Source organism: Canis aureus, chromosome 10 (assembly GCF_053574225.1).
Source record: "Canis aureus isolate CA01 chromosome 10, VMU_Caureus_v.1.0, whole genome shotgun sequence".
NCBI classification, from domain to species: domain Eukaryota; kingdom Metazoa; phylum Chordata; class Mammalia; order Carnivora; family Canidae; genus Canis; species Canis aureus.
In genome coordinates, this window is record NC_135620.1 from 10416888 (window position 1) to 10434987 (window position 18100).

Consider the following 18100-nt stretch of genomic DNA (forward strand, 5'->3'; position numbering starts at 1 on the left):
GAAACGCTCACCATGATGTGTAGTTACCACCTGTCATCATACAAAGTTAATACAATCATACTGTAACTTATTTCCTAAGTAGAAGTTTGTATTCTCATTCCCGTTAACCTATTTCACTCATCTCCTAACCCCCTGCACCTTCCACCTGGGCAATCACCAGTTCTTTGAGTCTGTTTTGTTGTTGTTGTTGTTGTTGTTGTTGTTGTTGTTGTTACTCATTTGTTTTCTTTTTTAGATTCCACATATACGTGAAATTCTATGGTGTTTGTCTCTTTAGACTTATTTCTTTGAGTATTATACCCTTTAGGTCCATTCATGTTGTTACAAATGACAGATCTTTTTTTTATGGCCGAGTGATATGTGTATGCATATACATACCACACCTTCTGTATCTGTTTATCTCTTGATAGGCTCTTAGGTTGTATCTAGATATAGGATATTATAAATAATGCAGTAAACATAGAAGTTCATATATCTTTTTGAGTTAGTGTTTTCACTTTCTTTGTGGATATATTCAGAACTGGAATTAAGGAATTGTATAGTGGTGCTATTTTTAAATTTTTGAGAAACATTTATACTGTTTTCTATAGTGGTTAGACCAGTCTACATTCCCATCAACAGTCCATGAGAATTATCCTTTTCTACATCCTCACTGGTAGTTGTTATTTCTTGTGTTCATGATACTAGTCAGTTTGTATGAGATGGTGTCGTGTTGTGGTTTTTTTTTTTAAATTTTTATTTATGATAGTCACACAGAGAGAGAGAGAGAGAGAGAGAGAGAGAGAGAGAGAGAGAGAGAGGCAGAGACACAGGCAGAGGGAGAAGCAGGCTCCATGCACCGAGAGCCCGACGTGGGACTCGATCCCGGGTCTCCAGGATCGCGCCCTGGGCCAAAGGCAGGCGCTAAACCGCTGCGCCACCCAGGGATCCCCCTGTTGTGGTTTTGATTTCTATTTCCTTGATTAGTGGTGCTGAGCATCTTTTCATGTATCTGTTGGCCATGTTTATGTCTTCTTTGGGAAAAAATAATCTCTTTAGCTTCTCTGCCATTTTTAATCAGATTTCTTTTTTTGGTGTCAAGTTGTATGAATTATTTTATATATTTTGGATATTAATCTTTTTTACAGTTACATTATTTGTTCCCATTCAGAAGGTTGCATTTTTGTTGACATTTTCCTTAGCTGTGCAAAACCTTTTTAGTTTTATGTAGTCCCAATAGTTTATTTTTGCTTTTGTTACCTTTGCCTCAAACAATAGATCAAAAAAAATATATATATACATACACACACACACACACACACATATATATATATATATATATTATATATATATATGTTTTTTTGAGATATATATGTCTCAGATGTCTAAGATTTTATTACCTATGTTACCTTCTGGGATTTTTGTGGTTTCAAATTTCACATTTAGATCTTTAATCCGTTTTGAGTTTGTTTTTAAATATGACATGAGAAAGTGGTCCAGTTTGATTCTCTTGTACATAGGTGTTTAGTGTTCACACTACCATTTATGGAAGATCCCTTTTTTCCATTATATGTTCTTGCCTCCTTTGTCATAGATCGACCATGTAAGCCTGGGTTTGTTTCTAGGATCTCTGTGCTTTTCCACTCATATGTTTGTCTGTTTTTGTGCCAGTAGCATAAATGTTTTGATTACTCTAGGTTTATACTTTTAATTTTGGGCTTGTGATACCTCCAACTTGTTCTTTCTCTAAATCGGTTTGGCATTAGAGATCTTTTGCACTTGCCTATAAATTTAAGGATTATTCTAGCCCTATAAAAATACCATTTTGATAGGGATCACATTGAATCTATAAGTTACTTTGGATAGTATAGCCATTTTAACAATAATGATTCTTCTAGTCCATCAACATGGTATATATTGTGTCATATTAAGTTTCTCTCATCAATGTCTGTGGTTTTCAGAGTACAATCTCTTACCTCTTTGTTAAATTTATTTCTAGGTATTTTATTCTTTTAGATATAATTTTAAAATAGTAATTTCTCTTTGTGCTAGTACATTATTAGTATAGAAATTCAACAGGTTTTTATATATTTTGTATCCTGTAACTTTACTGAAATTATTTTTTCTAATAGTTTGTGTGTGTGTATGTGTGTGTAATCTTCAGAGTTTTCTGTATATAGTATCCTGTCATCTGCAAATAATGACAGCTTTATTTTTTTCCCTACCAGTATGGTTGTCTTTTACTTCTTAGTCTTCTCTCATTGCTGTGGCTAGCACTTCTTGCACTATGGTGAATAAAAAAAAAAAAAATATGGTGAGACTGGACATCCTTGTTACTTCTTATCATAGAAAACTTTGTGCTTTCCCCATTTAGTATGATGTTAGCTGTGGGTTTGCCTTATATGGTCTTATATGTTGAGATATGTTCCCTCCAAATCCACTTTGTTTAGAGATTGTTGACTTTTATTTTAAAGGCATTTATTTATTCATGAGAGACACAGAGAAAGGCAGAGACATAGGCAGAGGGAGAAGCAGGCTTCCTGCAGGAAGCCTGATTCAGGACTTGAGGTCATGACCTGAGCCAAAGGCACAAGCTCAACCATTGAGCCACTCAGGCACCCTTTTTAGCATTTTTATCATGAACAGATGTTGAATTTTGTCAGATGCTCTTTATCTATTGAAATGATTTATTGATTTTTAAATTTAATTTTGATGTGGCTATCATGTTCATTTGTGAATGCTGAAACATACTTAAATCTTGAGAATAAATTCCATTTATTCATTTGGTTGAATTTGATTTGCTAATATTTTGTTGATATTTTTTTCTTTTGTGTTCATCAGGGATATTGACTTTTTTTCTTCTTGTAGTGTGTATGGTTTTGGTATCAGGGTAATGCTCGCCTCATAGATTTAATTTATAAGCACTTCTTTTATAGTTTTTTGGAATAGTTGAGCAAAACTAATATTAAGTCTTCTGTAAGTGTTCAGTAGAATTTACCTGAGAAACCATATCATCCTGGAAGTTTGTTTGCTGGGATTTTTTTTTATTACTGATAAAACTTATTTGTAAATTAAGTTTCTTTGGATTTTCTATGCCTTCCTGGTTCAGTCTTGGAAGATGAATATCTTTCTAGGCATTTATCTCTTCTAGGTTGTCCTATCCTTTGGCATGTAATTTTTCATAGTAATTTCTTATAGTTCTTTGATTTATGTAGTGTTGGTTATAACTTCTCTTTCATTTCTAATTTTAATTCTCTCTGCTTTTTGGTAAGTCTTGCTAAAGATTATTAATTTTGTATTAGTGTATTTCATTAGTATTCTACTAATTTTGTTAGTACTATACAAGATTTCTTTCTCTTGATTGTTTAAATTTCTAGGATATTAATTAAATCAGCCACAAAGCTCTGGTCTCTGGTAATGGTATTTTTTACTAAAATTTTTCCTCAGTGTGAAGGTAGGAAAAATCACTCAGGTCTAAGTCCAAGCATTTTGAGAATTTTTCTCTATAAATTTTTCTACTTAAATGACTTTATGAAGTTAATCAAAGATAAAGGATCAAGATAAACATTTTTTTTTCACTTGCAGAGAAACATTTTTTAAAAAAAAACAGATGAGAGGCCTTGTAATCTAGTGATATCCTTCATCTATAAATAATATGAGATTGCATTGGTGTTTATAAAACCTCATTTTAAATCACAAGTAATACTCTCATTAACATACTAAAGAATGGCATCACAATTTTTTCTGCAGTAAAAAAAATATTTTTAAGTTTAATACTTAGGTTTCAAATTATTTTTACTCTAGAATTTTGAAATTCAATTCAAGCAATTTCATGGTATCTCATGCAGATTTCCTACTTACTGTAAGGTTTTACCACATCAAAAGGTTTGTTTGAAAAAGAGGGGTGGAAAGTGACTATTAATAATCTTGGAAAGAATGGGTGAGAACATAGTAGGATGCTAGATTTCTAGGACAGAAGCGCACAATTTTTGCTCAGCAGATTGGATACTGATAACATCATGGAAATAGGCAAGTAATGTTTCCCACATCTCTCTTCCTGGCTTAAACAACCACTGTTCCCATATGGACAATGATATGTACAGGATATTGATAGGAGAACTCAATACAACTGCAGTTTACCAGGATAAAGATAATGTGTGGTGGTGTAGGCATTCATTGAATTTGAGATTTGTCTTATGATTTTATGACATACAAATTTACAAATTTGGTAAAAGTTACTTGTGATAAGTAAATTTCTTTGTGTGAAGTAATGTAATTATTGATTTAATTTCTTTAATGGCTATAGAGCTATGCATAGTTCGTTTCTTCTGTGGGTCCTAGTAGTTTGAATTTTCTAGGAATTTTGTCATATCATCTACATATGTAGAACCACTGCCATAAATACTACAATATCTTTTTATGATCTTCAATATCTGTAGGATCTGTAGTCATCATTCCTTTTTTTTTTTTTTTTTTTTTTTTTTTTTTTTTTTTTGTCATCATTCCTTTTAAATGTTGTTTTTGATTATTTGTGCACTTTGTTTCTTTTGATCTATCTCACTGGTGTTTGTCATTATTAGCTTTTACAAAGAATCAATTTCAGGCCTTTCTGACACTTTCGATACTTTCAGCCTTTTTTCTTCTAATATGTTCATTTTTGTTTTTAGGTACAACTTCATCCTATGCATTTTCTGTATGTGGTATTTTTCATTGAGTTTAAATTATTTTATACTAATTATTTTATACTTTATTGTGATACTTTGTTTCACCTGTGGTTTATTAGTAACTGTATTTCTTATTTTCAAGCATATGGAAATTTATAGGAATGTTCCCTATGGGCATCCCTGGGTGGCTCAGCGATTTAGCACCTGCCTTCGGCCCAGGGCATGATCCTGGAGTCCAGGGATCTAGTCCTGCATAAGGCTCCCTGCGTGGAGCCTGCTTCTCCCTCTGCCTGTGTCTCTGCCTCTTTCTCTCTTTCTGTGTCTGTCATGAATAGATAAATAAAATCTTTTAAAAAAAGGAAATAATTCCATTTTATGTTATGAAAGAATTTTTTTTAATTTTTATTTATTTATGATAGTCACACAGGGAGAGAGAGAGAGAGAGAGAGGCAGAGAACACAGGCAGAGGGAGAAGCAGGCTCCATGCACCGGGAGCCGGACATGGGATTTGATCCCAGGTCTTCAGGATCGCGCCCTGGGCCAAAGGCAGGCACCAAACCACTGCACCACCCAGGGATCCCTGAAAGAATTTTTTGCTTTGCATTCCTCTTATATTTTACTTTTGCAGTAAAAAGTTTCCTTTCCATTATCACTGCTCACTTACTTTCCTGTTCGTTTATTTACTTCTATGTTCTACAAACTCCTATTTTTACTGCTAATTTTTTGAAGTGTAGATTAAAATGTACTCCTACAGCTAGGACATCTGTTTACATGTATATGTAGGATAAAATGGTGCTAATACATGATATCAGGGATATAAAGCCCTGAACACTAGAAGCCCAGATTCAATGAGGAGGGTGATAAAGTGCTAGAACAACCACATAATGCACAACTTGACTAAAGGAGGTACTAAATGAAGAAGTATATTCTAACACTCTTTGCTATCTGGTAATTGCCTTCCTCAGCTTTCTTCTTTTCTATTTCACCAAACTATAAAAGAAATATAAGCACTGCAAAACAAAAGAGTTGCAAAACAACAGAAGAATCTATAATTTCTGTCGTTTATTTGTACTTTGTGACGTGCTAAAAGTCTCCCCCACTAGGAAAAATAAATGCCAAAGACTATAAACCTGTTAAACTAACAGACTGTACATTTACAAGTCATAACATCTTATAGTCAATCAAGTTCATTACTGGAAATATGAGATGAGAAATAGCAATAAAATACCACCACAGAGTTTCTAATACCATTCTGACTAGTTTTATTGGAGATAGGCTCTTGAATTTTATATCAAACTGAGAATTTGGTTAATAATAAAATACAGTGGAGAATAATGAATTCTTCTCATAATTTGGATATAATAAATATATCAATTTTTTATATTAATGGTAGGGCAAAATAAGTTTTCACATGGATTACCAATTTACTTGTCTTCATAGTATGGGAAGAGTCAATAGGTAAATATGAGCTGCTTTTCTATACAAAATCCTCTAAATGTTTGCTTTATTATTTTTCCCCAAACCATTATATATAAAGTATTTCCAAGACATAGCATACATGTGAAAATACATTTCTGGACACTTTCTGGTCACATAAATCAGTAAGCTCAAGCAGATAAAACAAGGTAGACTTTAGATTTGGGCCATCATCATGTCTCCTCTTGACTTTGTCTTAAACTTCTAGCAAGCTCTATTACTCAGCTTTTTTGTACATATGCACTTTTATAATATTTTCTATTTTGTCTAGAGGCTTCACAACATATATTAAAAACCAGTACATTTTGATTTTGCTTATACCACAGTGCTATGATTTAAAATGTGCAGTTTTCTAAACTTTGCATTTCATTTGCTTCCATTTTGAATGTGATTTCAGCTAGAAGTTGAGAGGAATATTCAATTATTCATTAATGTATCCTTGATGAACAAATTTATTCAACTGAATATTTATTAAACACTTGATATTTGGCAATTACATAGGTGTAATCAGGTTGGAAATATTTTTCTTAGTTTCCCTTCTGAGCTTGGAATCATTAAGTTATGAAAGCCCAGTTCTTTTTTTTTTTTTTTTGAGAGACAGAGAGAGAGAGAGAGAGAGAGAGAGAGAGGCAGAAACACAGGCAGAGGGAGAAGCAGGCTCCATGCAGGGAGCCTGATGTGGGACTGATTCAGGGACTCCAGGACCGCGCCCTGGGCTGAAGGTGGTGCTAAACCACTGAGCCCCCGCCCCCCCGCCCCCACCCCCTGCTGCCCAAAACCGCAGTTCTTATTCAGCAATGAAGTTCTTTGTCGGAATATAGTGAAAATATTTTTTAGACCAGGATTAATGCTATTTTATAGCACATTTTAACTATTCCAAATGCAACCCTCTCTTTCAAAACATTCTTTTCAGTGTCCAAAGAACTGGAAACATACCAGATCTCTGACATCCTTACATAGCCAAATATTGGTTCTGTCTAATTGGGAGACACTCAAACAATACTGGAAATAAATAACAGACATCAGCAAGCTCACCAAGGTGAACTTTTGGGAAATTTAAACAAGGATTTATATTCATCAGGCACAATCACTCCCAGTCAAGCACATGCTAATTTTATACAGGGATTTTAGGAAGTATAGTGATCAGGGATCAGCTGGCTTTCATTGACATGAATGAGTTGATGTCAGTTGTAGAAGCTTGGGGCTCTTGATTGATTGGCATTGAAAAATGTGTTCACTGGAACACAGCTGGCTCCATAATTTGGAAGTGCCAATACAAGATAAAGATATGAGATCTTTTATTCAAAAGGCAGGGGAAGAACCCCATTTTTCTTTCTTGCATGGTCTGTTTAGTGATGTGTCATGGCATTTTTGTTTTGCCATTTAACATCACATTTTCTTGGAAAGAGTAAATATAGACCCTTACAGGAGACTTAGGCCTGGTATTTGGACCTACCTCATGAGTTTCCAGGCCCTCATTAGGGGAACAGATGTTGGCAATGGTGGCTGAGTGGGGTTGGGAAGGTTCTCAGCAACCCTTTCCCATAAGAATACAGAGTGGTGTTGAGTAGTGGGATTGCACATGAACCAAGGATCCAAGTGAACTTATGCTTCATGGATCCGTTGGGCTTCATTAATAAAACACACATTCCAAGTTAAAATTAATAATTATAAGACAATGACCATAGATCATTTAACCCCAGGCACTGGTCCTTTTCTGAGAGCAGTCCTTTATTGGTCACATGCTCATTCAGGTGGCTGTGCATTGGAGTAAGTTCTATTTTATTGGCTAAAATTAGAAGTGCGGAGCTAGCTCTGCAAGGAACTTCCCATGGTTTATGCAGTGGAATAAGATGAGCTGTTCGAATCCAGTTCTCATAGTGCTTCTTCACAAGTCTGTACAAAGCTATCACTTATTGTTTAATTTAGTTAAAACTGGTTCTGACAACTACATTTTGCCATGGCTATAAAACAATCAGCCACATCCTGGAAGTGCAGAAAGTTCTTTTATTTTCAGTCTCTGTCTATAGTAGAGCCCTTCAAGGATGGTCATGTGGCCACCATTCTTGTCAAATTGTTTGAAGGTAAAGTTGCACTTGGGTAGGTATCATTTTCAGTTTCAATGTCAGTTTACCTGAAATAAGAATCACCTGTCAGGACAGTGAATGGAAAGAAGCACTTGGTACTCCAGACAAAATATGTGGACAACTGCAAAATAATAAATATAACAAACTATTATAAGAAGGATGTTGAAGCCTTTCCAGAACCATGTTCTGACATTTTCCCCATGCAAGCAATGTGTATGTTGCTAGACCTAGCCAAGCTGAATTTTTTTCTTAGCTTAGATAGAGTATTGCATCACACCTGTGATCTTAATCTTGAATATGGCATGGAGTGTTAGCAAGATCATAGATACACCCACTGGTTGGCCAAAGAAACTAATGCTATTCTGTTTTTTTTTTTTTTTTTTTAATATAATTACTTTGGCTAGTAAAAATAAACTTGTTTGTTAGGCGCTGAGGGAATGGAATTTATTTTTAACGTTGCTCATCCAAATGGGGCACAAATTTTTTATTATCCTTACAAGTTTTCCAGCTAGTATGGATGGGATTATTATGCTTAGGAATATGTCCCATGAATTATCATTTAATACTTAGGAAAGATTTTTATCCATTCAGATGATTTGTAAAGAGACAAAATCTTTTAAGGGTACTCGGAGGGTCATAAATTTTGAAGGTCGATAGCTCCATGAACAATTAATCTTGACCCTGATCTGGCATTTAAAACATTGATTTCCATAAAGGGAAAATAATCTAGTAACCATAAAAGAGACATGTTCCATTTTATAGGAAATGTAGACATTGTCTCTGGCTATTGTTGACACAAACAGTAATTGTTAAATCCCCAGAAATCCCTACCTCCCTCTTGGGGAGTGTGGGTTTTCCTATATTTATGTATTGTTCATACCATCTATTAGTGGTAAGGGAACATACCTTTATATTCTTAAAATTGGCTACACTAGCAATAATGTTCAGGTTGAAGTTCTGATTACATAACAAAAGAATTTTCTAATTCTTACGTAGTACCAAAATATACCTCCTTGGGGGGGAAAAAGGCAAATTAGTAGAATTTCCTTCAAGTAATAGATGTGAGACAGTATAAATCATAATGAAGTATGGTACAACTACATCTACAACCTGAAAAATCCATTTTGCTTTATGTAGTTTACACAGACTCAGGAAAATACCCTTTTGTGTTTTTAGTTCTCAGAAAGGCCTTGCCTTCTTGGTCCTAATACCAGAATACAATCTTTTGTTCCTCCCTTTCCTTCATAGATCACCTCATTGTGAATCATTTGAGTATCAAATACAACAATCAAGATTGCTGTGAAAACTAGACAGTTTAAGGAGTATTTACTTCCAAGATGGGTTATTCACAGAGGTACATTAATAAGGTAACTACAAAGCATAGTGTAGTAACTTTGAACTAGCCTTTACCATCTGTAGCCTGAAGACAGGAGAGATTATGAGAAGACAGGAGTCTCATTACTAAACTGTGACAAAAGCCTCTTTCGTTCGTTCTTTTATTCACTTTTATATTTACTGATTTTATATTTACTGATGATTATATTTACTGATGATTTTATATTTACTGATAGTGATTACCATCACTATTAATGTAATTTTAGAACATATTCATCATCCTCAGAAAAAAACAATTCCCTGTACATATTTGCAATCAGTCAACATTCCTACACCACTGATCTCCTATTCCACCCCCTTCTGAACTTGTATCAGCCCCAGGCAGTCACTAATCACATTCTGTCTTTATGAATCTGCCCATACTCATCATTATATGGCTACACTATATTTTGTCTATCCATTTATCAGTTGGTGAACATTTAGGGTATTTCTATTTTGGAGTATTATGAATAATAGTGGACATTTTTCATTTTTCGTTCATATATCCCTTTCTAGAATGGAATTGCTGAGTTATAAGGTAAGCATATGAATCATACTTTGAGAAATTGCTACAAGGTTTAAAAGTGTACCATTTTACATTATCACTAACAGTGCAATACATGAGATGTCCAAATTCTGAACATCCTCATCACCACTGGTTATTATCCATCTTTTGATTTTTAACATCCAGTGTGGGGGGGGGGGGAGTGGCACCTCAGTGTAGATTTGGTTTGCATTTTCCTGATGACTAGTAGTGGTGAGCATCATTTCACGTATTTACCATTTGTATACATGCTTTGGAGGAGTGTATATTTAAATCCCTCTTCAAAAAAAAAAATCCCTTTTCATTGTACAATTGGAGTACTTATTTTTCATGGCTGACTTGAAAAGATTTTATATATTCTGGACACTAGTCCCTTATCAAATATTGGATTCGAAAATATTTTCTCCCATTATAAGGATTGTTTTCATTTTCCTGATGCTATCATTTGAAACACAAAAGCTTTAAATTTTGGTGAACATATTGTTTCCTTCCACTGCATGTACTTCTTGTGTTGTATCTAAAAAGCTATGGCTTAATACAAGGTCATTAAGATTTATTCCTAGTTTTTCTTTAAAGAAGCTTATAGTTTTAGTTCTTACTTTAAAATGTATGATCTTTCTTGTGTGACATTTTGTGTATGGTGTGAGGTAGAGGCCCAAAATCATCTTAATGCATGTGGCTATCCAGTTGCCTCGGTATTGTTGGTTGAAAGATTGTTCCTTCTCCACTGAACTTTCTAGTTACATTTGCTGAAAATCATGTGAGTTAATTTCTGAATTCTTTTATTGCATTGATGTGTAGGACTATCTTTTCTGTCATTACTACAGTGTCTAGATTACTGTAGCTTTGTGTTAAATTTTGAAATCAGGAAGCCTGTTTGCCAACTTTCTTTTCCAAGAATGCTTTGGTTGTTTCCATATCAATTTTAGGATCAAAACATTGAATCTCTAGATCCTTTTGGGAAGTATTATTTTAAAATGTTCCAGTCCATGAGCATGAGATGTCTCCTTATTTGTTTGGATCTTGTTTCATATTATTCAACATTTGATAGTCTGTAGTATACAAGTTGGGCACTTCTTATGCTAAAATTATTTCTAACTATTCCTTTGTTGCTATTGCAAATGAGGTTGTTTTCTTAATTTCATTTTTTTGATTATTCAGAACTAGTGTATATAAGTGCAATTGATATTTACATATTAATTTCTTATCCTGCCACATTGTTATACCAGTTTATTCTAATCAGTTTTTTAGTTGATTTCTTGGGATGTTTTATATGTAGGATCACATGATCTGTAAAAAGAGAGAATTTTACTTCTCGTCCAAGCTGAATGTTATTTATTCATTTACATTGCTTCACTGTCCTGACTAGTAAAATGTTGAATAGAATTGGTAAGAATAGGGGCACCTGGGTGGCTCAGTGGTTGAGCCTGAGTCTTTGGCTCAGGCTGTGATTCCGGGGTCCTGGGATTGAGTCCTGCATCAGCTCCCCAGAGGGAGCCTGCTTCTCCCTCCCTCCCCCACCCTCTCTCTCATGAATAAATAAAATCTTTTAAAAAATAAAAAGAATTGGTAAGAGTAGTCTTGTTCCCTATCTTGTTCCTTATAGAAGGAAAACATTCAGTTATTCTCTAGTAAGTATGATTTTTAGCTGAGGGTTACTAATAGATGTTCTTTTTTGAATTGAAGAGATTGTTGAGGTTTTTATCATGAATCTGTAGGGATGATGATGTGATTATTATTCTTTAATGTCACACTATAATCCTTTAATTGTTTTACAGATGTTTAAGTAACCCTATGTTGTGGGCTAAATGCCACCTGGTAATGATGTATAACTATCAGTGGCTAAACTCAATTTTCTACTTTTTTGAGCATTTCTGCATCTAAATTCATATGGGATATTTGTTTTTCTTTACTTGGGGTGTCTATGTCTGGTCTTGGCACCTAAGTGATAGTGACCTGATAAAATGAGTTGGGAGGTATTCTCTTCTCTTTGCATTTTTTGAAATACTTTTGAAGAATTGGTATAGATTCTTTGCTAAATAGTTGGTAGAATTCACCATTGAAGCCATCTAATTCTGATCTTCTGTTAGATTTTTATTAGCAATTCAATCTGTTAGCTTATTTTATGTCTATTCAAATTATTTAGCTCTTTGTGAGTACATTTGGTAACTTGTGTCTTTTGGAATTTATCCAATTCATCTGAGTTATTCAATTTGTTGGCGTAAAGCTGTTTACTCCCTTAGTACCCCTTTTGTTTCTGTAGGGTCCAAAGTTGGTCCCTCTTTGATTCCTGATTTTAGTAATCTGAGTCTTGTTTTCATTGGAATACTAAATTTTGTCAAGTTTGTGTATCAAATAACCATTATACGGATTTTTGTTACTGCTTCCCTACTATTTTATTAATTGATCCTCTAATCTTATATTCTTCTCTCTCTAGTTTCTGAAGGTAGAAGTTTAGATTAATTATTTTCATTTTTTCTTTTTCAAATAATAAATTTACAGCTATAAAATGTCCTTTAAAAATTATTTCACTGCATCTGGTAATCTTCAGTATGTTGTATTTTTCTTTTCATCTATTCTTTTCTAATTTGTCTTTGCTTTATTGTTTGATTTAATATTTATAAATGTTATTTTCATATATTTATAGGTCTTCAAATTTTTTACTTTTAATTCTAATTTTATTCCATTGTGGTTAGAGAATACCCCTTCTATATTTTCACTCCATTTGACTTATTGAGGATTTTGTTATAGCATAATGCTTGATCTAAAAAATATTCCATGTGCACTGGGAAAGAATATTCTGCTGTCATGGAGTATTCATTTGATGTTAGGTCAACTTGGCTTATAGTGTTGTTCAAGAGTTTAACTTCCCTGCTGTTCTACTACATGTCTTATAAATTATTGAAAGTGAGGTATTTAAGTCTCACATTATTATTGTCTGTTCCATTGGTCTGTGGGTCTGTTTTTGTGCCAGTACCATACTGTCTTATTAATGTAGCTTTGTAGTATAGCTTGAAGTCAGAAAATATGATATCTCCAGCTTTGTTCTTTATCCTTAAGATTGTTTTGGCTATTTGGGGTCTTCTGTTCTTCTATACAAAATTTAGGATTGCTTCTTATAGAAATATAAAGAGTGCCCTTAGTATTTTGATGCAGATTGTATTAAATCTATATAGATGGCTGCAGGTACTATAGACATTTTAACAATAGTTCTTCCTATCCATGAACATGGGATGTGTTTTTGTGTCTTCAGTTTTTTTTTTAGTGAAGTCTTAACATTATACATTTCACAGATCTTTCATTTTTTGGTTAAATTTGCTTCTAAGTATTTGTTGACTTTGATTCTATCTTGAATGGAATAGTTTTATTTCTTCTTCAGATGTTTCATCCTTATCATATAGAAATGCAACTGATTCATGTATATTAAGTTTTTATTTTGCAACTTCACTGAAGTCACTGCTTAGTTCCAAAGGTTGATTTGGTTGAATCTTCTGGATTTTCTATATACCGAATCACATCATCTGCAAATAGTGAATTTTAATTCCTTCTCCCTGATTTGTATGCATTCTATTCCTTTGTCTTGCTTGGTGGCTCTAACTGGAGCTTTCAGTACTATATTGAATAAGAGTGGTGACAGTCAGCATCTTTGTCATCTTTGTGATTATAGAGGAAAAGTTTTCAGTATTTTTCCATTGAATATATAATGTTAGTGTGAGTTTCTTATATATGGCCTTTATTAAATTGATGTATAGTCCTTTTAATTCAAAATGCTGAGGAGTTTTATTATTCAAAGATGTAGGGGTGCATGGGTGCCTCAGTCAGTTAAGCCTCCAACTCTGGGTTTCTGCTCAGGTCATGATCTCATGGGCCTGGGATTGAGGCCTATGTTGGGCTCTGTGCTTGGCAGGGAGTCTTCTTGAGGATTTTCTCTCTCCCTCTGCCCACCCCCTCTTTCAAATAAATACTATATATAGCCAGTTTTTTTCAGTAGCTCTTGAAATGATCATAGGATTTTTAGCTTTCATTTTATTAAAGTGATATATATTACATTAATTTTTGTATGTTGAATTATCCTGGCATCATAGGGAAAAATTCTGCTTGGTCTTGGTATATTTTTATGTTTTTAAGTTTGGCTTGCTAATATTTTGTTCAGAATTTTTGCATCTATATTCACTAGAAATATTGGTCTGTAGTTTTCTTCTAGTGCCCTTACCTGGTATCAGGGTAATGTTGGCTTTATGAAATGAGTTTGGAAGTGTTTCCTCATCCTTAAGTCTTTGGAAGAGTTTGAGAAAGATTGGTATTAATTTTTCTTTTAATGTTTGGTAGAATTCACCAGTGAAGCCATCAGATTCTGGGATGTTCTGTCTTGGGAAGTTTTTGACTGCTGATTCAATCTTGCTCCTTACTGGTCTATTCAGATGTTCTATTTCTTGGTAGCAGTCTTGGAAGCTTTTGTGTTTCTAGAAATTAATTAGAACTATAAGAGACTATTGTAAACAATTATATGCCATGTATTTCTATAGTATCAATTGAAATTTAACCTTTTTAATTTCTGATTTTGAGTCTTTTTAGTCTGGCTAAAGTTTTCCAATACTATTTCCTTGAAATACCAGAATGGATCAAATTACTAGTTGTGTGTTCTCTATTTCATTTATTTATGCTCTAATCTTTATTATTTCCCTTTTTCTGCTACCTTGCAGCCTCATTTTTTCTCTTTTTATAGTTGGGTTTTAAAGTGAGGTTATGTACTTGAGATGTCTAATATCCTAGTGTATACATTATCACAATAAACTTTCCTTTCAGAACTGCTTTTGCTGCATCCTATAAGATTTGATACGTTGTATTTATATTTTTATTTTGAAGTCATTTTTTTTCTTTTGACTTTTTCTTTGATCCACTGGTTGTTCAGAACTCTATTCTTTGTTTCTACTATTTGTATATCACCCAGCTTTCATCTTGTTGCAAAAATAGGTTGTAGGATTTCAATTTTAAATTTCCTGACAGGTGTTTTGTGCCCTATCATATGATCTGTCTTGAAAAATGTTCCATGTTCACTTCACAGTAATGTGGATTGTGTTGCTATCACATGGAATGTTTTATATAAGGCAGTTAAATCTATTTGGTCAGTTCTAATATTGCCTTGCTGGTTTTCTGACCGGACAATCTATCTCTTGTGGGCAGTAGGGTACTGAAATCCTCTACTGTGACTTTGTCGTGTATTTTTGGTGTTCCAATGTTGAGTGTATATATATCTGTAATTTTGGTATCTTTTGGGTACATTAACCCACTTATTATAATCTCCTGATAGGTGATTGACTTGAAGTCTGTTTTGTCTGATATAAGTAGAACAACATCTGCTTTCTCTGGGAATATCTTCTTCATACCTTCAGATTGAGTCTATGTGTGCTTTATATGTAAAACGAGTTTCTAAATGGCAATATATAGTTGGCTTTTTTTTCTCTTTTTTATCCATTCAGCCACCCAATTCCAGTTCCATTCCTTTGATAGTGAATTCAACTTATCTATACTGAGAGGGATTATTAATATCTAAGAACTTACTATTGCCATCCTATTGATTGCTCTCTGATGGTTTTGTTCCTTCTTGGTTCCTTATCATCATTGTTTCTGTCTAGCTTTGTAGAATGGTATTTTTCCATGATGATTTACTCTGTCTCCCATTGTGTGTGTGTGTGTGTGTATGACTCTAGATATTATCTTCATTTATAGAGTTTTTACTCTTCTACTATTTAACTTTTATGTTTTTGATGTCACAATTTTCCCCTTATATTGTGACTCTGTGAAGACATTATACATTATAATGTTATAATGTATATTAATATAAAGACATTATATTGTAATGGTTAACACATTATTCTAAAACAGAATTATAGTTTAAGCTTAGATAGTTTATTTTCTACCTTTTAGTGTACACAGAACTTCCTCTATTTAAAATAGGTTTATTGGGACATAGTTCCCTTTTAAGTTGAAAATATCCTAAATAGAAAATGTACTTAAGCTATGATGTCTGGTCCATTAGCTACATTAATGTAGCTTAGCTTCGACATGCTCAGAATAGTTAGATGATTTTGCCCAACTGTAGGCTAATCTAACACAAAGCCAATTTTATAATAAGGTGTTGAATATCTCAGGTAATTTATTGAATACCATACCAAAAGTAGAAAACTGAATGATTGTATGGGTACAGAATGGTTTCAAGTGTGTTGGCTGTTTACCCTCATGATGGCATGGCTGACTGGAAGTGAGAGCTCACTGCTGCTTCCCAACATTATGAGAGAGGATCATACCACAAAATAATAGACTGAGAAAAGACTAAAATTCAGAATTAAATGTACAGTTTCTAATGCATGTGTTGCTTTCACACCATTGTAATTCGGGGACCATGTGCATTTTTACTTACAATTATGTAAGCAATTAGTGCCTTTTCATTTCAGCATCTTTTGGTAAGGTAGATCTTGTGGTAATGAACTCCTTCATTTTTTGTGTGTTTTTCTGGGAGAGCCTTTCTCTTTCTTATCTGAAGGTTAACTTTGCCAGATAAGGTATCTTGGCTAGTAATTTTTACTTTGCAGCACTTTGTCATTCTCCTCTCTCCTTGCCTATTGCATTTCTGCTGAGAAATCTGCTCATAGTCTAATGAGGGTTCTATTGTAAGTTAGTCTCTTTTTTTTCTTGACAGTTATTAAAAATCTTTATCATTGATGACAGTTTCATTATAGTACATCCTGGAGAAGGCATTTTTGCATTGATATAAAAGAGTGCTCTGTTAGTTTCTGTTAGACTTGTATGTCTACTATTTTCCCCACATTTGAGAAGTTTTCAGCTGTTATTTCTCTAAATACACTCTCCTTCCTTCTTTTTCTCTTCTCCTTCTGGTAAAATAATTATTCTTAAATATTTATTTTTCTCATCAATACTGATGACTCTTGCTTGTACGGTTTCTTGACTTCTTGAAAATCTTAGCTTGTGCTCTCATTTTTAAATTCTTACCTTCCAGATTGCTAATTCTTTCTTTGATCTGATCTGCCCAATTTCTTACACTAATACATTCTTAATCTAATTCAATAAAAGCATATGCTCCAGGTTTTGTCTGGTTCCTTTTTTTAAAATTCTCAGTCTCTTTGGTAGAGAACTCATTCTGTTCATTAAATTACTGAATTCATTAAATTGCCTTTCTGAGTATTCTTGTAGCACACTGAATATCTTCATGTTATTTTGAAATCTTCATCGGGTTAGATCACAATATTGCATGCCTTTGGTTTTGCTTGCTGGGGAATTATTGTCTTTTTATGATATCCTATTACTATAGCATTTATAGTGTTTGATGAAATGTTTCTGTCATTACATTTTAAGTGTACAAACCTTTATTAGTTAAAAAAAAAAACAAAAAAAAAACAAACCTTTATTAGTTATTTACTTTGTTACAGTTCTGGACTAGCAATTAAAAATCCTTCTTTCATTTTTCAGAAGATGGCATTATAGCTCAAGTTGTTGCTTTCTCTTTACCTGAGTTGGTTCTGGGGCTGTATTGTGGAACATGTGTTTTAATAAAGATAGTTAGCAGCAGGAGGTATAGATTTAATACCTGAAATTTTGTGGATGCCCACTGCATGGAATGAGGATCCTTAAGTGGGAGTACTCCCAGATTTCCATGGTCAAAACTCCTGCTGGAAGCAGGCAACAGGGAACATGTTCCTTCTCAGCCCTTTGTTAATCCTTTCCTTTCTCTCCCCTCCGTAGTCATGGAGGTCCTTCCCTAGAAATCATGCTGCTTGTGCCACCATCAGTCAGTCACTCTCCACTAGGTTTTCACTTCCTGTATGAGAGGGGTCACCATGCTTACCCCCAGCAAAAGCCCAGCACGTTGCACTGCCACCTTGGGTAGCAGGGTATGGATAAGATCCTTGACCTCTTTCTTTTCATTGCATTGCAATGACACATGGTTCTTCCATTAG

General features: G+C 33.9%; 1 protein-coding gene across 14 annotated transcripts in view; it reads left to right on the forward strand.

Moving 5' to 3' along the window:
• LOC144321967 (uncharacterized) overlaps positions 1–18100 on the forward strand; it is a 381290-nt gene that overhangs the window by 234836 nt on the left and 128354 nt on the right. The window lies entirely within an intron of this gene.